Source organism: Epinephelus fuscoguttatus, linkage group LG6 (genome assembly GCF_011397635.1).
Source record: "Epinephelus fuscoguttatus linkage group LG6, E.fuscoguttatus.final_Chr_v1".
In the NCBI taxonomy this organism is placed as follows: Eukaryota; Metazoa; Chordata; class Actinopteri; order Perciformes; family Serranidae; genus Epinephelus; species Epinephelus fuscoguttatus.
Genome location: NC_064757.1, coordinates 38,867,399 through 38,894,567, shown reverse-complemented (window position 1 = coordinate 38,894,567; position 27,169 = coordinate 38,867,399). Strand labels below are relative to the sequence as shown.

Below are 27,169 nucleotides of genomic sequence, written 5' to 3'. Positions count from 1 at the left end.
CCTCCACATCCCACCATAAAAACCCCAAAGCAAACAGTCCACCTATTCATTCACTCTAATTTAACCACCCAGTTTATTCCACAGCCAAACACGGAGTCATGTGACACAGGCAGCGAGAGGCGTCTCCAGCAAGTAAGAAAAGGTGACATTTAAACTCACTGCAGTCACACGGAAGATTTAACGAGGGTTTAAATTTAAATGTCATAACAGCGTGGACTGTAGATTAATGGGGAGTTGTTTCAGAGTTTCTCACTCTCGCTTTTGGCAGATACTCAGACTTTCCAGGGTTTACTACAGCGCCGACACACCGCAGAGACACAACTGGTGCCAGAGAATTAGCAGGGAAGACGAACGCAGCCCTCAAGTTATTCTCGAGTCACAAATTTGATGACTGCAGACTTAACTTGATAAAATCAAAAAAAGACTTGCAACTAGACTTGGACTTTAACACCAATGACTCGTGACTTCACTTGAGCCATTTCACCTGAAAATACTTGACACCTTCTCTCAAGCCTGAAGATTAAAAAGTATGTTATTTAAAAAGTGTGCGACAAATGAATTCCTCAATCAACTAACATTAACGTGTTTATTCCCAGTAAGTCGACACTTGATGCCCCAGATAATGCACTTTGAATCGATCTGAAAGCATCCAATCAAGTTGCAGGAGAGAACCATGAAGAACTAACGTTACATGAGTGAGCGCAAGTTGGAAAAAATTATCACAAAGATAATTAATAATACAAAAATTTACACAATGGTCAACATAAACAAACTGCAGTATGCGAAATGCGTGAGTGGAAAATTAGAATGGCAACAACTTCCTATACACTCGTTTTAATTAATAAATACAAAATTTAAAAAGCATTCATGAGCTTCATATAATATATTAATACATGAATGTATTAATATATTAGATTCATGTAATATATTAATACTGTTGTTTAAATGGCATTATATTAGGTGAAAACCGCAATGTGAGTTGTTTAGGACTCGAAACTCAAAATTTAGGACTTGTGGGTCGACTTGGGATGTACTGTGATTTGCAAAACTGTAGCCATGTTTCCATCAGCCTGTTTAGATGCGCATCTAGAAGTATCGCATTGGAAAATTATGACGGAAACGGCAAAATTCGAATTAAAATCCCCTGATTTGCACAAACTAAAATACGTTCGCTTTAGCCGGGTTTTGGTTGATTCACAAAACGGGGGATGGAAACAGTTACGTTCGAATTAAGTCTGACGTAGCGCACCTCTCTCCATGGTGATATCCACACTCCGGGTCGGGAAGACGGTAATGCATTTACAAGCTGGTTGCCAACTGCCAGAAAACGTAGAAGAAGAAGAATGTGAGACTTGTTTTGTTTCCGGTGTGGAAAACCTGCGCGAGTTCGTAGTTTTCACCAAAGTCCGTACATTTAATGGAAACACACAGGATTCGTATTTCTTTAAATGCACATTTCCCAATGATTCGAATCACTTTTGGATGGAAACATAGCTAGTGACTTAGTCCCACCTCTGGTAATATCTCCTGTGTTTGCAGACTTTTTAACCCCAGAATCAGGTTTAACTAAATAAAAATGCTGGTGTTCTTTGAACATTTAACGATTGATCACAACCAACAATTTACCACAAAATATTTCCTGTTGAGCCTGACAGCCTGACATATACTGTAGGCAAGTTAGAACGACACTCATCCAAACACTACTGTAATAAAAACACACATCAGAGAGCCATAATGTTGCATGAGGATGACCTCATTACAACGACCACTATAACACCATAGTTTATCCCTCTTTGCTCGTCAAAGTGGTAAAGCATCATAAACACACAATCACATCCCAGAACACAGTCAACTAAAAACATAGTTGTAAAAATGAAAACAGAGGCTACGAGGTTTGCCTCCACACTGAGCAATATTTTTATAACCATGTTGGTTGGAGAGATTATCCTGCTTATACCACTTCCAAATTATAAAACATTGAGTCGACTGTTTATACATGAACCTGTAAACCTGGTTTTATTGCTCTGCAGAGGAGAAGAGCAGCCCAGTCACTGGAATAAATGCTGGCACTGTACGTTTCTGCAAACCACACATAAGTTACATTAAATGTTTTATACGTATGATGTAGTTCAGATTACATGTGTAGCAGACCACTGATCAAGACTAATAATGTGACTGTTTTTTAACAACAGTTCAAGACGTGTCCAGCCGTGTTTATAGTAACATAAGTGTGTATTTTAATGTCGGGTTCACACTGTCTGGGAATGATGTCACGTGCGCCCATTTGCGGTGGAGTGCTGCCTGCTTCATTTCAACACCGATGGCTCCGAGCTCTGGGGCCTGAGCGAAAACTGGCAAAAACAAAAAACTCTCACACACTGATGACTTATTATAAATGATAAAAAAGAATGTATCAGATGGGGCGCCCACTAGCTCACCTGGTAGAGCAGGTGCCCCATGCACAAAGATTATGTCCTCGCTGCTGCAGCCACCGTCTCAATTCCAACCAATTGCATTGCCGCATGTCATCCCCCTCTATCTGCCCCCTTATATCTGTCCTATCACATAAAGGCAAAAAAGGCGCCCAAAAATATCTTACATCTGATTATGACAGATACTAAAATATGTGTCCAGTGTTTCCACATATTTGTCAGTGGTGTCTAAGCAGACAGCAAAAGACACAAGCGGACACACACACACAGAAGCAGACAGAGACAAACCTCTACATGTGATTAGAAAATAGCAGAGGAGCAGAAACACTTGATGGAAGCTGCGGAGAAATGCGCTTCTGGTGTAAATGGCCAGGTGACTGCTGATGGGTGGCTGCGCAACAACCGACATACGATCCAGGTGTTTTTGTATCCAGTGTGAAACTGGACATGATGTTTTTCAGATCCTAACCAAGTGGTTTTTGTGTGAAACTTTTAGTGTTTACTGTGACCATCCCGAGACGCACCTGCTAATTAATCAGCGTCTTGATGTGCCACACCTGCCAGGTGGATGGATCATCTTGGAAAAGGAGACGTGCTCACTGACATGGCTTTTCAACACATTTGCAACCAACATTTAAGTGAAATAAGTCTTGAGTGTGCATAAAAGAGTCTTAGGTTTAGACTGAAACCTGTGAAAATGGGAGCAAAACAAAAATTCTGCGTTTAAATTTGAGCTGCAATGTTAAAAACCGCAGTTATAGATAGTCTTTTAAGATTTCATCTAATATGGCAAACTATAAACATGGTGTTCTGATGTCCAAAACTTTAATAACTGGTAAGTGTAACTCCAAACTTTGTTTCCAGGTACGTTACTTGTGGTGTTTAAACAGGTCAGAAAGGTAAAAACTGTTTCACTTTAAGCTGTGAAGCCGCAGTGGAAAAACAAAAGGTTTGAATCAGAACATGTTGTGGTTTAATTCAAACCACATTTACCAACAAAACCCAGAGATGCTTTGGAAATGTCCTACTTCTCTCTCTCTGCTCTTATTCACTCACCCACACACACACAAACACACACACACAACCTTTTACTTTTTGAAGTGCAGGCAACAAACAGTGGAATAATTGCTATTCCGGGTACACAAAGGTAGGTAACAGTATCCCAGTGTCACAGCCACCTGTGGGTGCCTCAACAGGTCAGAGGTCACACAGATGAATGAGGGTCTTGTCCCATCAGTGATCTCTGGTTTCTCAAACTAAACAGTGCTCTATTAACAAAACTGACCGCTTGTTTGCAGCTGAAAGAAACAACCTTTTCCACTGAGTGTGTGTGTGTGTGTGTGTGTGTGTGTGTGTGTGTGTGGACAAATGATTGTGTATCCAAACAGCTGAAGAGCCCTTTTGTGTTTTCCTTCTAGTGCTCACTCCAAAACCAGCTGACACTAAAGTTTACCGGTACACTTAAAGTGATACTGATACCAGTATAATGTGGAAGAAGTGTTGTGTAGTCAAACGTTTTGGTGGCATCTTCGCCACACCATGAGCTGTATGGGTTGTAGCTGCTGCTGCAGGAGTGTGAGCTCTGAGCTGAGGACAGACGGTGAGAGTCTGCCTGGCTGCACACACACAGTGATAATGGCTAACTGTTAGCATCGCGTGGCTAACAATACCTAAAGCTCAGTTCAGACCAAAGATTCACGACGAGACAAACCGTTTTAAAACGTTGTGGGGTGGTCTGAGCTCGACTCAAGCCGGCTGATGGTGTCACCTGCAACTCAGCTGGTCTTCACATCATAAAGCACGTCACCTGTACAGAGAGTTGTTGCATAGAGATGATACACTGACATTGGTGTGAACCGGCAGGTTTTTAGAACGTTGCAGAACGGTACATTGCAAGTAGCTGCCTGTTTCAACTCTGTCTGAAATGGGCTTAACGACAGAGTCAAGCAGTTTAGGTGTGAGTCTGTTGGGACAGCTCAAGAGACAGCAGCGAGAAACATTTTGTGATAGGATCAAGTCCCCACTGTGCAAAAAGGATCGAATGCAGCGACTGTTTGACTGGAGGCGTTTTGATACTTCTTGGTACTAGGTTATTTCGGTCCATACCTTAAAAGTACTGAGCCCTGCTGTTAGGTAAAATCTGTTATCATGGTAAATAAATTTTGAGGCACGGTCAATGCCTTGAGTTCTTTATCACATTTCTGAGCAGACCAGGCTGTTCTCATAAACTGTTTGTATGTTTTCCTACAAAAAGTAATGCATCCAAATTCATACATATCCCATGTGTTTTGAAAGGCTGCAATCACGTGACCAATACCCTTAGGGGCGTAAAAATAGAAGCAGTCGCAGGGATGGGTCACAGAGAAGTAGACTTTCCACATGAATGCCAGGACCGAACGTTTCCCAGCAGAACACTGCATTATGACAAGATGATCAATGTTATTTAATTCACCTGTCAGTGGTTTAATGGTTTGGCTGATCAGTGTATGAAGTGTCGCTACTGCTGTCAAGCTGCCGAGTACCAGGCTCTCCCTCATCTGACACTGCAGCCGCGGACCGCATGGTTCTCTCTCTCTGTTATCTGATGCTATCACTCCTGCAGTTTCTCCCTCATCTGTAATGAATTGTTCCCCATGATCACTGTCTTTACAATAGGTAGGATTGTTTCATCCTCAGTCACTGTGCTGTTGCCTTCTAAAATTGGAAATTATACTGGGTATTATATCTGATTTCTGACACTGTATAGACAAAACAATTAATCAGCTGGTTAAGAAAGATTCGTGAAAGAAAAATACTTGCAGCCTGAGTTGAAAAGTTACCAAATATACCAAATATGCCTTATAAAACACATGTTCTTCAGTTTAAGCAAGAACAAGCCAATGCAGAATGTGTCAGGTGATGAGGAATAATGCCTTTTAAAGCTACTTTCATGGAAACAAAACTGCAGTTTAAGAGCCTGAGTATATTATAGTGCCATCATTAATCTCTCTTTAAACATGCGGTAGTCCAGCCCCACCTACACAACCTGGTTTAAATCCAACTTGACTCACGTCCAAACAACTGCTCTTATCAGAAAACTACACCAGTATAATGACGTGAGACACACACACCTCCCCCCAGAAAGAAAAACAGTTCTCACAGTGATCTACTGACTGTGATGTTAATGGGTTTTAAATGCAGTATATCTTTATGCACCATCTATGTACAAAACATAATACATGTTAAATATACAGAGCGCTGAAATCATCTATAAAGAAGATCAAATTTGTCATATTATGTGATAATCCATAAAAATTAAATAAGCTATTGAATAAATTTTGAAAAATATGCTTATTCTATTTCTGAGGAGATTTTAAGTTTTTCTTTCATTCATTTCGACTATAGCCCCTTTTACACTGCCTAGTCAAGGTGCGTAATGCCGCCTCGCTGTTTCTGTAAAAAAGGTACAATCCAGGGGCGATTGCTCTGAGACAACAAGGGAAGCTGAACTTCTGCTAAAATTTCATAGAAGAAATGGTCAAATATGCACTACTGAATTTACATTAAAATAAGAATTTACACTGCATTAAACGTGCACTAGGATGCGTTTCACATCAGGATTATGATGTTCAAACGTCAGCTGTTTATCACCAGTTTTCAAAAGCGACCTCCCTGTCATACATTCTCGACGGTGGTGGATGCAGAACCTCCAAGCATTCCTACGAGACAGCGCTGAGCAGGTTACTTTCATGCAGCAAAGCGAGACGGTCTTTGGATAAATGCGACAAAATCGTCACTTCCAGGGAGGCTCAGCTTCCCTGGGATCTAATGGAGAGGTAGGCGGGAGAGGACGCTCGGTGTCTGCATGATGATTGGAGGAATTGTCTAAAAGGCTGAACCCCTTTGTGATTGACAACGCGTCGCATTTCGAGCTCAGTCCCATGTGGATATTTGCGAGTGGAGTCTTCTGACAGAGTGCCGTCCGGAGTTCCTTATTTCCATAAGCCATAGAGCTCATTTTCACCGTTTGTACACAGTTCAGGTGTTTAAACCCATCTGAAAATCTTTGAGGTGTGTGTTGCTGTGGTTCTATGGCATGAGTGTGGTTGAAAAACGGCTTCAATTAAATGTTCCTTTTATAAGTTACTGCCTCGCTACAATATGACAAATTTTATGATGTAAGCTTAAAGTGAGCTTCCCCTGTTTGAAAGACCAGCAGCTGCCAATGGTACAATCACAGAACGTGGGGACAGAGTTGTTTCACCTCTGACCTGGGCATAAGAGGTAATAACAGTGCCGACATGATGTCTGTATAAACGGGACAGCCAGCAGTTCAGGATCATGGGCGACACAGGTGTTATGTTTTGACGACATGTAACGTGTGCGACCCACTGCAGGAGATTTAAAAAATAGCTTGTAGCAGTTAGCAGCTAAGTAAAACTAGAAGAACAGCGTCTGAAAATGTCCACAAATTGTGAAAACAGTGAGGTCTGGGAGCTCCTTACCCTCCGAGCAGAGGAGGAAATCAGCCACCATTTAGCAGGGACGGTAAATGATTGTTATTGCCATGATATATTAGTGTTGCTGTTTAGAAAACACTGCCGACACGTTATATGTCACACTAGAGGTTGACACTGTTGTGTTACAGTGGACAATTGTCTGTTGTTATGTGTTACGCTATGGACCTTTCTCTGTGTCCTTTATAAAGTCATTACTATTATATATTATTAAAATCATGCACTGGGGCAGCATGATGCCACTGTAGTTTGTTCTGTGTAAAAATACAAAGGTGGCTGTAATGGCAGCGCAAAGAGCCTCAGAAAGCTCGAGATGAGGGCGGACAGGTTAGGTGTCAGATCTGTGCCGAGCACCGAGCACAAAAACACTGAAACATCTTCGACGGCATGATAACATCCAAAACACAAGTTTCACTCTCAGTGGTTTCTGTGATATTGGGAATACTTTCAAAACAAGTCAAGTCACGCGATGCCACTGTTTCTATGATTTTAACACAGATTAGCTGTTCACAATGTTGCTTTATCACAGGGAGATAATTGGGTGCACTTCCTGGACGCATCGATAGCCTATTTGAATGTGTCAGGGATACAGCACACGTACCTAACAACATCATTTGGTACTGAGTGTTTGACTTGAACAAGGCCTCAAACACTTGAAGCGACTGAGGAAATATTGCAGTAGTTGCATAATATTTTCCATACATCACACAGTGCACTACAGTAACAGATAAGCCAATGAGCACAGCTGCTGCGCTTTCAGCATGTTTCCCCCCTCTGTGTGTTTTGTCTAATAGCAAACAGAGCTCTGGCTAAATGAGGTCTATTTTCAAGGAGGAAGAGGAGAGAAAGGTGTGTAGAGGACAAAGAGGTCTCTTTAATGTGTCTCTGAGACGGGGGGAGTCTAAAGGCCCGTTTCCACTGAAGAAGTTCCTGGTACTATTTGGGGGGCAGGAACTACTACAGGAACGTCCTCTCGCTTGGCCCTCTCAACCACCATGTCTCCACTGAGAGAGCGGAGTAGGAGGAAGGTTCCTGTAAAGTTACCGGGCTCTGTATGTGACGTGATCGTTGCGCGACCATTTTGACGGGGGCGACATAGGGGCGTAGGGAGACTGTTAGCCGTTAGCGGTGTCTGTAATAACTCCGGTCACAGTCCGTGAAAAAAATATTTTTTCCAGCAGATGTCTTAGTTACAACATGATTGGAGTAGTTTCACGTTGTATCCGACAATGGGAGGCTTTTAACAGATGACGTCCTGATGTTAGCTTTACTGCTGCTGTTAGCTGTCCCTGTCAGCTGCAGCCACTGATGCTTTCTAGACATCGTGATTTCCCAAAACTGAATAAATACCACACACAGCAACACAAAACTGCTTTGCTAGCTCAATCATGTTTTAACTAAGATATCCGCTGGAAAAAAGCTTTTTTTCACAGACCGTTTAATGAGTTATTACAGACACTGCTAACAGTTAACGGTTAGCCTAGCTAAACTACGATAACCATGTTGTTATTTACAAAACGTCACATCCCGCCTTGAGTATATCCAATCAGCACCAAGTACTCCCCAAGCCCCAGCCAGAAGTTTCTCTGGGACTTGTTTAGCCCCTGTAAAAGTTCTGGAACTCTGTCCTTCGGGGGTGGTTCCTGCAGTGGAGACACGCACCAACGGCCCCGGCCCCCTAAAATTACCGCGAAGTTCCTGCGGTGGAAACAGGCCTTAACTCTCTGAAAGCTGAGGCTCTGAAGAGGCTCTTCATGGCTTCTTCTGCTGTCAGAGTAAACAGAGAGCTTTAGGTTAAGGGCTTCTCAGGCGACACAGATTAAGGGCATGGATGGATTCAGAGACAACGGGCCCCTGGGCTCAGACATATAAGAGGCCCCTCATCACTCCTAGATAGGATACCCAGATGGAGGAATGACCAGTAACTGTTTTGTGTCCCTCTGTAGTCATTTTGCCTCTTTTTGTGGTTATTCTACACCTCTTCTTTGTAGTCACTGTGCATCCCCTTGTAGGTTCCTTGTTGTTATTTTGCATCTCTTTGTGGTCGTCATGTATCACTTCCTGGTTGATCAGGACAGCCCATCTTTAACAAGTGTTACCAGTAAGGGCTGGGCGATATGACTCTAAAATAGTTTTGTGAACAACAACAGTAACTCAGAGTGAGATTCAGATACTGTTACAATATTAATAGTTCGACGAAATAAAATATACCACAAATTACACATTTAATAATCCTAAATGATTGAGTTGTTTTTTTCCACCTGGACCTTTATGCTCTGCCATTTCTCCTCTAATCATCATGCTGTAACCTGTGACAGGCTGTTATGATACCACAACTATCGCACATTCACATATGGAGTTTTTGTGAAGCCACGAACAACACGTGGGTTTACATTACCAAAGGCTTGACGCTGTGCTGCTGCCAGAGGAGCCACTGAATGAGTTCCCTCTGAGTGATAAGTCACTAAAAGAGTCTGAGAAGTCCGGGGCTGTTCATAAAACATTCAGGAGGCCACAGTTTATTCCACACTACTGAAGCTGCTCCTCTTTTTGGAACCACCGCAGAGTATGTCATATTTTCGCTTTCAGCCATGCTTGTTGCTGCCGTGGGTAACAGTACGACGTCAATATGTCAACAAGTCGAAACACTGCAAGTGTCAGGATATGAATTTTTTATGTGATATTCAAAATGGTATCGGTATTATCGTGAATGAGAGGATATGACGCACCCATAGTGAACAGTCATTTTAAACAACAGACCCTGGGGCCTGTGCCTGGTAGACGTGTTCAACAATAACCTCCCTCATAAAGCATCCACAAACATTAACAGTGCTTTCATGAAACATACAGACACCTTGCAGAGGTATTCTGTGAAGAACTTTAAAGTGTGCATTTAAATCTCGGTAGAAATGTCCTGGTTTTGTCTCTACAGTTCTCAGCATTCCAAAATCCTCCAGCCGACGTTTTCTGTTGCATCTCTATCAACAGGTACTTGTGTTATCAGGCTGCTGGCTAATAATAGCTGGCAGCGCACACTGGATTTTTCAGAGCACATTAACTCTGAGCAATAAAGCCACTCATACAGGGCTGCAATGATCAGTCAATGACTCAATTAGGTGCTTGACAGAACATTCAGCTGCAACTGTTATGCAAAGAAATGCAAACATGATGCTTTTACATCACAGTAAACTGATTATTTGAATTTCTAATGTTGATGGAGCAAAACAGGACATCTGATGCTCTAGAAAACATGTCTCACAGACAAAACAGACAATTCATTGTTCAAGAAATTAATCTGCAGGATGAAAATAGTTGTAGTTGCAACCCTAGAGGCACATTCATCATTACTGTGTCAGTTCTTCAAAGATTTTCCCGGTCAGCTTCTCTCTGTGGATTACACAGTACGTCCTGTATTGTTACCGAATACTCCAGATCATTGGCCAATGCAACCGTAGAAAGGAAGGCAGGGGAGGAAATTGCACAGTAGCACAGGCTCAAAACTGAAATTCCAACTGAATAAAAGCTTGCGCCCTCTAAAGCCGTTTATTTGGGTTTTCTGTCTCCACCAACAAATCTCCCAATTGTGTAAAAACTGCACCTTCAACTGTTGATTTTGCAAAACACTTAAAACTGGGCGTTTTGTTGTTTCAACATATCTGCCTTCAGATTTCAGCACTGAAATCTGTTGCAGTGACTCAACAATTGCGGGAAGTACGACTGATAGCTGTTCTTGCTAATGGCCGCCAACAGCAACTGGGAACAATGAAAAACAGGACTCGTACTGTACATTATTAAAAGGGGGGCTAATGTTTTTAAATCAACATGTAACTTCCATGCAGCTGCTCAAACATGCATTGCTGAGTGAAATGTACCAACAGTCTCAAACCCATTCACATAATAGAATGGTATTACTACATACAATAATAAACTTTTTTTTTCTTATAAATGTGTACGTCCCCTCTATAAATTTTGACAAAAAGAGAAAACTTATTTGTGGTGGCAGATGTTTTGATCGTGGTAAGCTGTCACTAATTAATGGATGTGTGGACAATCTTACAAGCTGCAGACGCCCCCAAACGCTGGTGTTTCTTAACACCAAGAGAGGCAGTTATTTTTTACCAAGACATTGCTGCATGTCCAGTGGGGATTGTGCCACCAAAACTGGCCATTGCGAGCCAAAACACGATCTTTTCCTCACCATATCAAAGTGGTTTTGGAGCCACACATAACCACACGTTAACCACAGCATTGCTGAAACATAAAGTTTCAACATATCTGCCTATAACATACAAATGTGATGCATCTGTGGTTTGCAGAAACCTACAACACCAAAGTTTTCTTGCTTCTTTTCATACAAGTAGAGACAAATCACAAAACTAGGACAGAAATCCAAACTGTCCTCAACAGCAGCAAATGAGCACTCAATACAGGGAAAACAGGGTTTACCAATACAAAGGTTTTGTCCAACCAGCATCTATAAACCCAAACAATTCAGCATTTAATTTAGCATCAAAGGACACGGGGAAGTTTTGGCATTTTTACATTAAAAAATGACCAAAATAATGAATCAATAATCCAGATTAGGGGGCAGCAACCTTTACAATCAAAAGAGCCATTTTTGGCCAAAAAAGCTCTCAAATAAAAACATATTTGAGCCTTATAATGAAGATAACATTAAGTCTAATTTCGCCCATCAACGTTTTACCACAAGGTGGCAACTCTGCACTGGGCTTTTTATGATTGTTGGGTACGTTAACTCTGCAGGATTGGCGGTAAAACCAAACCACTATGCCCACGCACTATTAAATTCTCTCTTGTCCTCCAAGATGATTGTGATCTGGAATCCATAGCTAGCTTAGGTAGGAAGATCCAAGGCGAGTCGCTACTATTGAGGTCTCGCAGAATTCAGAGGAAAAGGTGACAGGCTGTATGACGTACATTTAGTTGATGAAATGTAGAAACTTTCTGTGTATAGGCTGCACAGTCTTACAATTAAGAATGTACGAATCACTCAACGCCTACGACGATGGAAAATATTCTTTTTTAAAAACAGCTGTTAGTAACACCGAACATTTGAGAAAACTGGCTTATTTTGGCAAATTAAAAACAAAAGTGTTTTGCAGAAAAATAAACTCAAAACCTTAAATAAGGATGCTCATTGTTCAAGGACACTTAAACAACAGGAGGCAGAGATTTAACACAAACAGAAACAATGTTTGGACTGTTGTTGAGGATGTGCTGTTACTAGGAAAAAAAAGGTGTATCTAGGTCAAACAGTGGGTACAGAAATGAGTAAAACCTTCACTCTGCAGAGGCCTCTGGATTTCATCTGCCCACAGTTCAACCACAGCTTGACTGAAACTGACACCTTCACACCCTGAGTGCCTTTGGTCTGTGGTGGAGATCTACAGCTGGAGCTGTTGTAGAAAACCCCACTTTTGCAGAGTGCATGCTAACTGCTGCAGGCTATCCCCCCAAAAAACTATGTGGCAAAATAATGTCACACTTTAATGTAAAGACCCTGACACACTAAGGAAATCTCAAACAACCGATAGTCACATATAATGACCAATCAAAGACTTTCTGTCGCTTCATGTCCTCTGTTGAAAGACAACAGCAAACAGCCAGCTGACCGTTGGGATGCACATAAACTCTGCATCTGCGTGCGAGGAAATAATCAGGAGTTGATGTTCCTAATTAAAACAAAGTGGAAACACAAAGGAAAGACATAAAATTGCAACTAGATCGGCAACATTTTGCTTTGATGCAGCCTGATGAAGCAAGATAACCAATGGTTGACTGTGACATAGTGTTTGAGCACTCTTCACATTAGTAAAGAAGTGTATGTGTTCGTCAGATAAGTGTGAGACAGATGACTGAAAACACATCTGAAAAACATCGCGTGTAGACACTCCGTTAGTGTTTTCCAAACTGAACCAAAGCGTATTTCAGAGGCGATTAGACTTAAATTTCCCTGTACATATTATGCTGCACAAACTGACACAAACATGCATCCATGTCAGTTGGAAATGTTTCAGCTTGAGCCAAAATCTTGTGCACATCTCCGCCTCATGAAACTGATTCCTACACATGTAGACACCAGACAAAGCTAAGTGAGAGAGACTAAAGGGAAGAAACTGAATGAACCAGAGTTTTTGTCGAGCTCTAAGTTCGGTCAAAACACACAGACACACTCCCGCAGCTGAACACAAACACACAGCGGTGCATGGTTACAATTCACTGGTCATTAAACACAGCTTTAGTTGGTACAGGATATGTGTCTGAAAGCCAACATAAGCATTGCATTTAAAAGCTTCATTCTTCATTCACAAATGTCAGAATTTCCTACGCTACAGACCTCACCACTGAAACAGATTTTAAAAAATTAAATATAGTAGAATGGCTAAAACATGTATAAATATTGGTTTGATCTGAGAACAGACTATTCACAGAAGGTAGACAGATGTTCTGCTCCATTGCAGAAGAATACAATCCATAATTGCTTCAGCAAATCTAGAACAGATACTGGTCAGACAACCAGCTGGGAACCACTGGTTTAGATCACGTTTAACATTCCAGAATTTTGGCCTCTGGAAAAAAATTACAACTATTTTTTTGTAAAAAATGTTGTGGAAAAGCATTGATTTGATTTGATTATTGGTACCAACTGTCAGGTATCTTATTAGCATTCCTACTGAATTTCATCAACAGTTCGTACCCAGAAAGTTGGTTCACATCTGCTAGTTTGACTGTGCTCGATCACAAATAGGATGTCATCATCTGCAAAACTGATGCAGAAGATTCAAAGAAGCACTCTGTTAAAAGACTGTTACTGTAGCGCTGCATCTTATAACTGAGGGTTTAATGGATCAATTTGTAGCTACTGATTTGTTTCGTGCAGTCAGATGGAGTATCTCTGTTGTCACTGGAAACCAAGGCACAGCTCTGGGTTTTGGCTTCCTGGTTAGAGGCTAATGGCCTCTACTGTTCACCTGTTTTCTGTGTCACTAAACCACACAGACCATATTTGTTTTGGTTTGTTGATTCTTCCGTTAATTTGGAGCTTCAGCTATGAACCTTGACCACAAAGGACAAAAACACATTTAACTCTGAGGAGGCCAGCCTCTGAAAAAGTCCTCCTTTACAGCATGTGGTCTCTGTTTGGATTCTGTAGTTGCAGTCTACATATATTCTCTTAGAAGTTAGTTCGTATAATGTAACACAAGACACTTAATTAATTGCCTGTTTATTTCACCACTATAAAGACTCATCGCATGTAATTTTAAAGACAAATTCAATTGTATATTTACTCAGGTTCAGTACAATTTTGAGGTACTTGTATTCCACTTGAGTATGTCCATTATGCTACTTTCAACTTCAACTTCACAGCAAGCTGTACTTACAAATTGATATGCTTATAAATCACAAAACCTCTCACAAAGATAATTTGGTTCCCTTTCACAGGTTAAAGATGTCAGTGAGTTGTCAGCAGCACCGCTGAAGAGAAATTTATCCTCAAAGCTTCACGCAGCTTCATTTAAATAGATGTTTGAGGCCCAACAGTTGTACAAATATTAGTACTAATATTCACAAAAAGCAAAGAGTGGAGAACAAAACCTGAAAAAGAGAGATTTGCATATCATAACTTTGTTTTTTCTCCCTTCCTCTCCCATTAAAGCTGAGGTAGGCAGTTTCATTTTGGTGTCCCTGGGCAAAAATCCCATAATAGAGTTTGAGCTGAGTGAAATTCAAGTGGTCTGAGAGAAAACTAGACTTTTGCACCTCCACTTGGCTCCTTTGTCAGGCTTTAGAAAATCCAACCTGTGATGGGAGACTTTGGCCAATCATAGGCAATTTCAGAGAGAGGGTGTTCCTATTGGCTGTTCTACAAACACAGATACACATGCATGTCTCCTCAGTGAAAGCTGATTCAGTGGTGGAGAACCATACAGAGAAAGTGGCTTTTCCTTCCTGCACTGGCAACAACTGTCTACACTGCAAAGCAACCCAAAACAGAAAGACTGATCAAAAAAAAAAGTCTAAAGGAGAGTCTGACATTAAACAAAACAAAACATGTCAATATTGGTGAAGTAAAAATGTTGCTAATAATTTAGCCTTCTGCTAGCTCGAGCTAAAGGCTCAAAGCTGCGGCTTCATGTTCATGTATATGCTAGTCTCGCTCACCAGACCTTTCTCAAGAAAAGAAAGGTCTGGCTGGGCCGACTCTCACTTTGAGATTGGAGAAAAAAACGCCCCGGCTTCTTGTATTTCTTTCAACCAATCACAATCGTTCTGGGCGGTGCCACAGCAACGGTGTGCTTGCAAAAATATTGCCAGGGGGAAACAAGTTTTGGTGTAACATGCCCACAAAAATATCGCCTACAGGACGCGAACTATGGCAGAAAAATGGCTACATGCCCGCAAGATCAAACACCGCAAAAGTTAGTAAAGGATGTGTTGAAAAACTGCAACCGGAGGTGGTAGGGTAGGACTTCAGCGGGTGGCTCATTCCGCCCAATGAGAGGCTGATCTATGTAGCGAACTTCCGCCCACTCAGACTATGTATATCCTGCTAACATTAGCTAGAGCTTTGAATTACAGTGTCTCCTCCCCGTCACTCCCCGCTGTCACAAACCACCTCGCTGGGAGGAGAGCGGGCCAGAGTCAAGAGCCGCAGCACCGGACAGCTCCGACTCCTCGCCACATCACTAAACTTTCTGTTGCTGCCATTACACAGGTGAGACCCGGCATTGCCACTAGCCACCAGCCCGCTGTGACACCACATGCTGACTGTGTTTGAGCCACTTTAGCCGCTGACTGAAGGTCTGTCTCCAGAGCTGCTGCCCGCTCTCCTCCTAGGCAAACAGTCCACAGTAGGGCTGTCAAAATTGCTCAAAAATGACATTTGAATATTCCTTCTAAAAATAACTCATAGGTTCGAACCATTCGAATATTTTTTTTTTCGCATTATGTCCACAAGAGGGCAAACTACTACAAGGAAACATAACTACTTGTAGGTATTTTTATTTCAACATAAATGTCTTTGAAAACATTTACATACCTACACATTAAAACACATAAAACAATTATCTATAACATTACGTTATAAACGACCGCGGACCTCTCGCTCGCCCCCCCTCTCTGACCCATGGCCACACCGCCCGCGGAAGCGCTGTGAATAGCCTCGAAGCACCTCGAAGCGAAGCCAGTTTCCTTTCGGCGCCCATGTTAACCGATTGTGTCATCCATGCCGGCTGCGCCGCGCAGCTCCGCACCGCGCAGCTCCGCACCGCGCAGCTCTGTGGCCAGCTTGCGCCCCGCAGCAATCCTTTCGCTGTCTGGTCTATTTTTTTCTCCACAATCGAGTATCAATTTTCACATTCGAAGGTCCATTTTTTTTCAAATTCAAATTTAAATTCGAATTTAGAATATTCGTTGACAGCCCTAGTCCACAGTGGCAGGAAGAGAGGCAGAGGGACTGTGGGGTGGCTAGCAGCTAATTCTTGTCTCATTTGTGGTCAGATAAACAGAGAGTGAGAGCAGAGCAAGAAGGGGCTGAGCAAATGTGGTGCAGGCAACTCTACAATCAATGTTTGGGAAACACTGTGTTGCTGTCATTTAGTGGGAGGAGTTTAGGGGAGAGGGGAGCAAGAGGAGGGTTGTATTTTTAAACTCTGCTATTCTCTTTTGTTCTTGTCTTTTTATCTTAGATCCTTTGGAGGGGCCAGACCCCTACGTTGAGAAACAACCAAGGGGTCATACATAACTGTGCATAAAGTAGTTAAAACTAGCTGGAGCAGCTATAACAGTAACATGCTGCCTACACATGGATGCATCAGTTACAATAATATAATAAATCAAGTGCTTTCATGTTTGATACTTCCACACTTTTACGTCCAAGACTTGTAATCTCAGTATTTCACATTGTTGTACTGGTAATTTTTAACAAAAAGATACTGGGTACTTCCTCCAGCCGGATCTGGGCAACTGACCACAGCATCAGCTTCAGTCTAACTTCAGCAACTGGGTTGAGTAAACAAAGAGAAGCTAACGAACTGTTCCTGCAGGTTACTGATTAATGACAGTATCCGCTGTAGATTTCACTGGGCGTCAATGAGGAAGTTGACTGTGAGAAGTTGTGATAGTAGGATGAGTCATTGCTCACAAACTGCCTTAATTTCATGTCTGGAAAAAAGGAAATAAGTCCTTAATCAGTGGGGGAGAAAATCCTTGCGTTTTGAGAGAATTCTTCCTTTGAAAACACTAAAAACTGATTTGGGCTGATGCATGTATGAACAGCGATGTCACCTGCTAAGACCTCTTACCCCCCCACGCTGATGATGAACATTAACAAAGCAAGAATGGGAAAGTGAGATGCAGTTATGACACGAGGGCACAATACAGTGTCAAGCCCCGAGCGCTGCATCAAAAGACCCGAACAATCGACTTTTGAATAATTCACCTGACCTCTCAGGCCACAGAGCCATTCCTCCTCTCATCTTACCTGATAAAACCCCGACATTTTGATTGACCTTTTAAGCTTAATACACACCCAGACGCAGCGTCCAATCAGTCCAACAACAAAGCACCTTCAAGCTGCGACACAAAGTTGGATTTCGACCCATGTTAGATTCATTTGTGCACCGAATGGAAGTTATTAAATGAGATCAAATTGAAAGATTTATCACATGACTCTTTTGTCAGTGTCAGTGTTAAGTTAAGATGAAGCTGCTGAGGCTCAGTCACATGTTTCTCAGTATTTTATCTCTCCAATCAACCAAACTGATTCTATTTTTTGCCTGTAACACATACACACAATCTGTTTTTGTAATCTTTACCTCACCGTGCTCCTCCTTCAGCATGACCACATTCATTTTGCAATTTTGCAGCATGTTGCTTTTGTAAAACACATCTTCTTTTTTTCTGTCTATGCTGGTCAGTGTGTCTGTTGGTCCTCTGTTTTTGTACAGACTGAAATATCTCAACAGCTGCTTCATGGATTAACATAAAAATTCTGCCAAAGCATTCGTGTTCCCCAGAGGATAACTTCTACTGACTTTTGTGACCCTGTAATTTTTCCTCTGGCGCCAACAACAAGTCAAAGTTTGTCCTTATTCAGTGAAATATCTCAACATCTACAAAAGGGACTGGCATATAATTATGCACAGTAATGGTTACAAGAGGTTTATATTTGTGGTTTTCTGCAAAATATCTCAACAACTGTCATACTGCCATGTCATGTTCCTCTCAGGATGAACTGCAACAACTTTGTCGACCCCTTGACATTGTGATTGTGGGCATGTTAGCATGCTGGCATTAGCATTTAGCTCAAAGCACTCCCCTGCCTAAGTGAAGCCTCACAGAGCCGCCAGCATGGCTGTAGACTCTTAGGATCCTTTCTTACACCCTGCGCAAAGCAGTGCACAGTGCATGTGTTTTATAGGTCTTAAAATGAGGTGTGGTCAGGTGCATTTTTGGTGTATTGCTATTCTGAGGCAGCAGATTGCATCACTGACCATCAAAAACCTGGTCTAAAGTCAGAGTGGCACAGTGTTTTCCTGCTTTTTAAAGAGTGCGTTATTCAGATATTAAGATGCTCCCGGTTCACACCGTGCGTAAATTCAGTTTGTTACACACACAGGGACATGCTGATGGGTTGCCGGTGGCTGAAATAATACATCATTAATGAGAAAAATATTAACCACATACCCTAAAATGTGAGCAGAGCTGAAGAGCTGCTGTCCAACTTACCATTAAGAGACACTGTGTGCATTTACACCTGAGGAGCAGTGTAATTTCACTGATTATTTTAGAAGCTGAAAGTTTCGCTCTGTTTCCTCTGTCAGGTTTATAACTACAGTTTTTAGTTTTGCCAGTTAAATGCCCCGCGATATTTGCTGTAGTGACTGCTTGTACTGGGCGGCACGGTGGTGTGGTGGTTAGCACTGTCGCCTCACAGCAAGAGGGTTGCCGGTTCGATCTGTGTGGAATTTGCATGTTCTCCCTGTGTCAACGTGGGTTCTCTCCGGGCACTCCGGCTTCCTCCCACAGTCCAAAGACATGCAGGTTAATTGGTGACTCTAAATTGTCCGTAGGTGTGAATGTGAGCGTGAATGGTTGTCTGTCTCTATGTGTCAGCCCTGTGATAGTCTGGCGACCTGTCCAGGGTGTACCCTGCCTCTCGCCCAGTGTCAGCTGGGAAATGCTCCAGCCCCCCTGCGACCCTCAAGAGGATGAAGCGGTTAGAAGATGAATGAATGAATGACTGCTTGTACTGCATTACTTTCAGCAGGAAACCAATTAGCTCCAATTAGTTGAATCCACCATGTAAATAGCTGTGTGCCCAGTGCAGGTACACCTGGCTTGAATTCATGTTACACCCAAAACACACCTATGATTAAATAAGGGACTAAACACAACCCCTTTGCCCCTTGCACATTACTTTGTGCCCAGATTAGGCGCCATTTGACCAGCAAACATAGAGCTGGACATGACCTAAATATACTTGGGCCATGCACATTAAACCATGCTCTGTAGATTATTCAAATATGGCCCACAGTCTGTGAGTGCTCATGTGATTCTGTTGAGCGAACCTGAAGAAGCCACGGGCGAAACTCATTGTTCACTCTTAATAAAAACACAATAATTCAGTTCAGTGTGCTGTGGAACATGTTCATGATTTTATCTGAGATGTTCCTGCGGCCAACCAGCACCTGATCCTTGAGACTTGCTGTGCAAAAAAATAAAATAATTTTTACATCTAACTAAAAGTAAATATTTTTGAACTATTTGTATAGGACTGTGAATATACAAAGCATTCCTGCTCATGATGATCATGTTACGTTCAGGGAGATGCCAGTTACTGATCATCAGTTTTTGACTGTTGCGTGCTTCGCCTTGTACTGGTAAAAAGAAAAAAAAAAGTGAATGTGGGGTTTACCACTGATGCTTACAGATAAGAAAAGGATAGGTTTCCTTTTCTTTGTAGGTGATGCTGCACAAATTACAGCCATATTACCTACCACAAACAAGACATTAGCGTGCATAGAGACATACAGCATGACGACAGGTGTGAAAAGCTGGATGGGCCTGTAGCTAGGAGAAGAGAGGCGTATGTTGTAATGTTTCAGATGGCTTGGATGCACCTCACTTTAAAACACTAACATATTGCCATGTAACTTTTGTGTTAGTCTGCAAACATCTTGATGTGTTAGCATTTTTACAGTCGTCCACTTGTCCTCAGAAATGATACACCACCAACAAGATAAAACCAGCATCAGCACTGGTGTGAACAATATGTCAAAACACACAAAAATAATGATTTTATAAAGGCGTTCAAAAGCCAAAGTTTGAATTCTGCGCCGCATTTCACCTCGCTGTTCTGTATAAAAGGTACAAAGTTGTCTCGCCTGTAAACCAGCCGCTGAGTAGTAGCAACGCTGAATTGACGTCTGTGTGAAAAGGGACAGCCGGCAGGACAGGACCATGAACAGGACAGTTGCGACGTTTTGACATGTTATGTCGGGAAATTTAAAAAGCAGTTAGCTGCTAATTCAAGAAGGAGAAAAATGGTTATGTTCCCTAATAGGGCCGTTCCTTACTCTCCAAGCAGAGGATGAGATCAGTCGCCACATAAGAGAGGCAGTGAATAATTGTTATTGCCACGTGATGCCATTGTTGTTGTTTATAATGCGCTGCCGACGCAAATGTCATACGCCACACTAGAGGCTGACGCTGTTGTGTTACGTCACCCCTGATGTACCTCTTTTGCTTCCGGCATGCTGTCTAAAATGACACACTGGAGCGGCATGATGCCACTGTTGTTTGGTCCTGTGTAAAAATGCAAAGGTGGGGTGCCCAGTAAGTCAGTGGGTAGAGGTTTGATTCCAGCCTCATTAAAGGCAAAAAGCCCTCCCCAAAAAAAGCAAAGGTGGCATAAAGACCAGTCTCGTAGCGACCACATAGCGTGATCTCTGTGTAAAGACACAAACTCATTTTAACATATTCAAGATGTTTCAGGGCCCCCTGACCTTTCTGCTACACCTCTGTGTTTTCGGTGGCGGAAATAAACGCACTGTGCTTAGGCACAAATTTCAGGCACTTATACTTGATTATTTCCATATTATGCCACTTTATACTTTGACTCCACAACATTTCAGAGGCACTTTTTACTTCACTTTATTTACTTTGACAGCTTTAGTTACGTTGCAGAGTCAGATTATTAATACAAAATCAACAATAACTAATGATGTATGTATGTATGTATGGATTAAGCCACCTGGTAGTAACATCTTAATACCTCAAAGATAACAATTCAACAATATAATAAACTATAAATAAATGCTTCTGCAATGGGTCATCCTGCACAGTGACAAAAACTTTTGTACATTTACTTCAGTACATTTTTAATGCAGGACTTTTACTTGTAATGGGGTATATTTACACTGAGTACAGAGTGTTTTAGTATGAATGTCTCCTTTCAGTCACAGCTACCCAGCCAACATCTGTATGTGGAACCCATGTGGGTTGTAAATGGGCTGAAAAATGAGCCCTATAAGGGATTGTTGATTGTTCCATATTGGCCCCACACCAGTTGCCAACATGGGTGGGTTTACCCAAGTGGATAAGATGCCAGTTTTGGGCTCATATTCACTTGGTACTCAGGTAGCCCCAGCATAACAATGTGAGGCCCACTTGGGTAAAGCCATCAGTGTGTGCAATTGTTATGAAGCCAATGTGTAACCCATGAACAATCCCATATGGGGCCTATTTATCAGCCTGTTTACTACCAACATAGAAATGCTGGCTGGGTAATAAGTTACACCATCAAACTACTGTATATCTGACCCAGACAGAAATGATCTGCACCACTGACACAGGATGTGAATGACTACTTCATCATCTTCCGCTGTATATTTAAGAAGATATGACTACGCAAACCGCAGTTTACTGATAACTAAAGTACAATCATCGTTTTCATTAAAGTCATCCTTATCATCACTGTTCTCACAAAGGTGTCGTCATCTTTACCGATAACACACTCCCTAATGCACCTTCATGTCTGAGCGCACACATGAAATGAAACTATTGAACACAAACACAACAAAACACATACTGATCGTATAAAATACTGACTCCTGACAGAAGTTTTTGGAGAGGTTTACGCAAACAGCGCAAAACGACACAAAAGTTGTTGTGGAAATAAATAACCACGTTTGTTTTGTGAGAAAGAAAGTGAAGCAGGGATTTTCCCTCTCTCAACCTAGACGCACCAGCCCTCCTCTCCTCCCTTAACTCAGTATTTCCGTTACTTTTTTAGTTGAGGACTCCCCGGAGGGCAGCACAGACAAGGAAACAGAGTCAGGAGACAGCGCTCACTCGTTCACTACAGCTTCCTGTGCTCGCCTGTCTGCCTTTCTCTCTTCCTCCTTCACCTCTTCCCTTTCTTTCCCCTAAATCCATCTCAGCATGTCACCCACCCTCCTCTCAATCCCCTCGACCCGTCCAAGGTCACTTAAAAAGCAGCGTGGCAGCGTCTTACCGTGCGTCCTGGCTTCGTGCGTCCTGCGGCTGAGCTGCGCGTCGCCACAAGGTCCTGAAAAGAAACTAGTAAAATCTCCCAACTACGAGGGCTAGTGTTTTTGCTCCTGGCTTCCCACCACCCGCCTCTCCGCTCCCCTCCCTGTCTCATGCTCTCCCCTCCTCTATTTCCTCCACTCCTCCCTCCTTCTCTCTCCACTCCCCTCCGTGGGCGCACTGTTTGTTTGCTCCATTTAGTTAAAAATCAACTCGTGGCTTGATAACACGGAAACCTATTAACGAAAAACACTAAGCACGAGTATGAGTGGTGTAATTAAGAAGTTTGGGTCAACTATGAGTCCTGTTGGTGAAGTTATGAATGAAACAGCAGCACAAACTCTTACAGAAAAGCACCGATGCTGCAGAGGTTTCTGAGGCTGATGTGGAGGCAGAGGTGGAACATGAAGTCAGATTATTTTTCCTTTAAGTAAAAGTACAAAAGCTACACTATAAAAATATGCTGTTAGGCTGTGTATTATAGCAAAAATATACTTAATAGAGCTGCTTAATTCAGGTTAAACAGTTTATGCAGTGTGTGCAACAGTTAAAGGTCCAGTGTGTAAGATTTAGGGGGATTTAGTGGCATCTAGTGGTGCGGATTGCACATTGCAACCAAATGAAACCACCCAGTTGGAAATCCTTCAATGTTTTTATGTTCCAGAGGTTTTAAGCAGGAGTTGAATTATCCACAGAGGTCTCCCTCTCTCCAAAACAAAAGGACCAGGGGCCTCATTTATAAAGCTTGCTTACGCACAAAACAGGGCTTGAAAGTGACGTATGCCACTTCCCACGCAAAGGTTGTGATTTATAAAAATAAACTTGGCGGGAGAATGTGCGTGCCTGTAAGCAAACTCTGAGTCATGCGTGCGCACATTTTGGAGACACTGGGAAGTGGCGACACAGACGGCGAGGTGGAGAAGTGGAGTCAGATTTTTATTGATGTCTCACACAAATTTAATGTCACGCTATATCCACCTTAGATCCACGTTATCATTGAAATTAAATCCAGCAGCCATATTTTGCGCTTGGAGTGAGTGATAATTGTGTCATAAAAACATTGTAAAATCCAACTCAAATCCTGAATTGAAATTCTTTCTAATTCTTTCTCTTTCGTATTTAATCCGCACTGCCTCTAACGTCTCATTGCCCATTCTGTGAGTGCAGGAGGGGGAGAGGACGGCGCGACTGCATGGAGTATATTTATTTTTTTATTAACTAAATATTTCCAGTGCATTTATCATGTCTCGAAATACAGCCATTAAGCACAACTGTTACACTCATTTCATCAGCCCTACTTAGACATGTGCTGTTCATGACAAAACCGGCATGAAGAAACGTGTTCACCTATTACACTTTAACCTTTGAATTGTATTTCAAATTACACGTTGTATTTTGGGACAGGGATACCGCTGGTTCATGCTGTAATTCAGGCCGGGTGTCTGATCAGACTAATTGCCATAAACATATAAATACTGCGGTGACCCTCGTGCGTAATTGCGCAAGATGGCACTGGCACATACTCCTTTTTGCCTCCACCTTTAATAAATGTGATTCTTCATGTCGCACATCAATGTCAAACATCCTCAAATTTAAAAGCAACACATCAACTACATGTTAAGGAGTAGAAATATTTGGTCTACCTTTAGATCAGACCACTTCTTTTTGTTCTGTCACTATCAGTGCAGTCCAGCAGCGTTGATGTGTTGCCACTTTTTTTGCTTTATTAGTGATCCCGCTGCTGTGGCCACCAAATAAAACCTTTCTTCAGTCCTCCACCTCCCGTCAAAGGGTCTCTAGCTCAGTCTCGGAGAAATTCCGTTTTTTGGTTTGTTTCTCACACCTGTCGCCGTGACTCACAACGAGAGAACACTCGCATGCTGGCTTATTTATATGCAGATCGCATTCATGAGGTGATTTGCATTACCATTTATGGTTGAACTAAGGCGTGAAGAGGGCGGAATATGAGGTGGATCTGGGTGCGCACAACTCCAGGAGGTCTGTGATTTATAAAGAGAACATTGCGTCCAAGTGTGCGTGCACACGGTTTTATAAATCAGATTATTTTTTGGCACACGCCATTTTCAGCTTTTGGGCGCACGTCAGCTTTTAGTATGAATCCTAAGCACTCTTTCATAAATGAGGCCCCAGGTGATTTAAACACTGACTACAGCAGTTTCACATTACAAAGCAGAGTGTCTCCGATGCTGTTTGGCATGTCAGAGATGGGCCGCTAGCCCACCACAAGCCTTTAAATGCCTTTTTCCTTTTTCTCTGATCAAGACGTTAAGAAGATTTTTACTGTGAGCTTAATTATCCACACAGGTCTCTTTCTATCCAAAACATTTCACTAACACCGACCATACCAATAAGTTAGAGACTTTCAATGGTTTATTGCATGTGATAGATTATGGGTTTGGAGGAAAGCATGAAGGGTTGAGGATCGAGGGATTAGAGAATGAAAGGTTAAAGATGGAGGGATGATAGGAGGTATGATGAAGGACAAAGGGATAGGGTCGAGGGATGAAGGATGCGGGATGAAAGGATGAAGATGGAGGGATGAGGGGATGAGGGGATGAGGGTCGAATGAATGAGGGATGAAGGGATGGAGATTTAGGGCTGAGGGATGAAGGCTGGGTTTGTGGGTTGTGGGCAAGTGCAATGATGGATGTGTTGGTCGAAGGCAGGAACGTAGGAGGGATCCCGCAAGTGAGACTCAGCCTCAGACAGAGACCCCACTGATTTTTGTATGCAGAGAGGAGCAGGTGTGGTCTTTGTTCCCGAACCTAGGTTATAAAACTTCATATAATAATAAAGCAGTTTCACGTTACAAATCAATGTTTTCCCAACGCTGTTTATTGCAGATGGGCTTTCAATTACGGTGGCTGACGCAAAAACACAAATGTCCCTATCTAGAGCCAGTGTTTGGTTTGTCTGCTGTTGGTTCCTGTAGAAACATGTTGGTGCAACATGGGGATCTCCATAAACGAGGACCAGTTCCCTACGTAGATATAAACAGCTCATTTAAAGGTAACAAAAACACAACAGTTCTTATTTTCAGCTGATTATACACTAAAGAAAACATACTCATTATATTAGATTCCATTTCCGCTAATATATCCCCCTAAATCCTACACACTGGGGTACATGTGGGCGGAAATCTTGACAACAAAAAAACCCACAGACTTTGAAAGTACTCCCTCCTCCTGCAGCTCTCCTCTCTCTGTTCTAAGCCCCTCCCACCAGACAACCGCAGGCATATGCACGGCTTCATACAGTAACCCAGTGTTTCCCATACATTAATTCATTTGATCTCATCTCATGGAATTACACACAGCTCATTCACTCAGCCCCATCTTGCCCCGCTCCGTCTCTTTGTCTATCAGACCACAAATAGGTTAAGAATTAGCTGCCAGCCACCCTACGCTCCCTCCACCCTGCTCCCTGCCGCTTTGAAGCAGCATCTCTGGACCTTGACTCAGCTGTAGCGACCAGAAATGGGTGTCACAGCCAGCTGGTGGCCAGCATCAGTGCCAGGTCTAACCGGTGTAACAGCAGCAACAGAAAGTTTGCTGATCTTCATAGAGTCAGGGCTGTCTGGTTCCCCGGAGCTGGGGTTTTTAGCTGGCTGGATTCGACTGGGCATCTCTATAGCTACCCGCTCTCCTCTCAGTGAGGTGGTCTGTAGCGCTAAACTATTAGCAGCATTTCTTTCTCCATCTCTGACACACTTCATAATGACGTGTGTTTTATTTTAGTGTTTCTTTCAGACTTCCTTTTTTATGACTCCACCTTCCTGTTTTCAGTTGCTTTGCAGGGCTGGCAGTTCTTGTAAATGCCGAAATAGCAACTTTCTCTGCAGGATTCTCCACCACTGAATCAGGCTTTCACTGAAGGGACGTGAACATGCATCTGCAGTTGTAAAACAGCCAATAGGAACGCCCTCTCTCTGGAATGACCTGTGATTGGCCAAAGTCTCCCGTCAGATTTGCCTAGATTTTCTAAAGCATGAAAGTGAAGTCTAGTTTTCTCTCAGACCACTTGAATTTCAATAAGCTCAGACTTTTATGGGTATATCAGCCCATTGACGTTAACTGTTTATGTTGTACCTTTGTTCTTCTTTGTTGTCCTTGTTTTCAGCTGTATGTCCCTTTCTTGAAGAACATTGTATGTGCACACATACTTGATTAACCTTATTTCTCCTGTTCTTTAATCCTTCCCCCATCTTACTCTTTCGTCTGTTTGTTCCATGCAGTGGTGAAATGTAAGTAGGCACATTTACACAAGTTTGAGGATTTTATACAAAACTTGAGTATGCAACTATCTACTTCTACTCCATTACATTTTAGGATGTAATATTGTACTTTTTACTGCACTACATCTATTTTTGGCAGCTTTGGTTACTTATATTTTCAATGCATGGCTTGCAACAGACTGTATTTAAACTGTGGTAAAGTAATATCTACATAATCTTTTTGCCACTGGTTGTATGTCTAACTCTCTCAGGTGTCTTTGTTTTACACCACTGACCTTTCCTTCCTGTTCTTAGCTTTTCTGTTTCCTTGTAGGTTTCTGCAGCGTCTCTTTCTGTCCCCCTACCTGAGGTTTCAGTTTCCACGAAGCCCAGGGGAGGAAGCTATTGTGGTTTAAAACCCCAACTCTACT

The 27,169-nt window shown here is 42.3% G+C and overlaps 1 protein-coding gene across 1 annotated transcript in view; it reads right to left on the bottom strand.

The window, feature by feature from the left end:
• The window catches only part of LOC125890064 (phospholipid-transporting ATPase ID-like), a 67,902-nt gene extending 45,302 nt beyond the window's left edge, over positions 1-22,600 (bottom strand). Inside the window, exon 1 of the mRNA XM_049578473.1 lies at positions 22,470-22,600. The gene's annotated coding sequence lies outside the window, so the exon portion shown is untranslated. The remainder of the gene's footprint in view (positions 1-22,469) is intronic.
• Between the last annotated feature and the right edge of the window lie 4,569 nt (positions 22,601-27,169).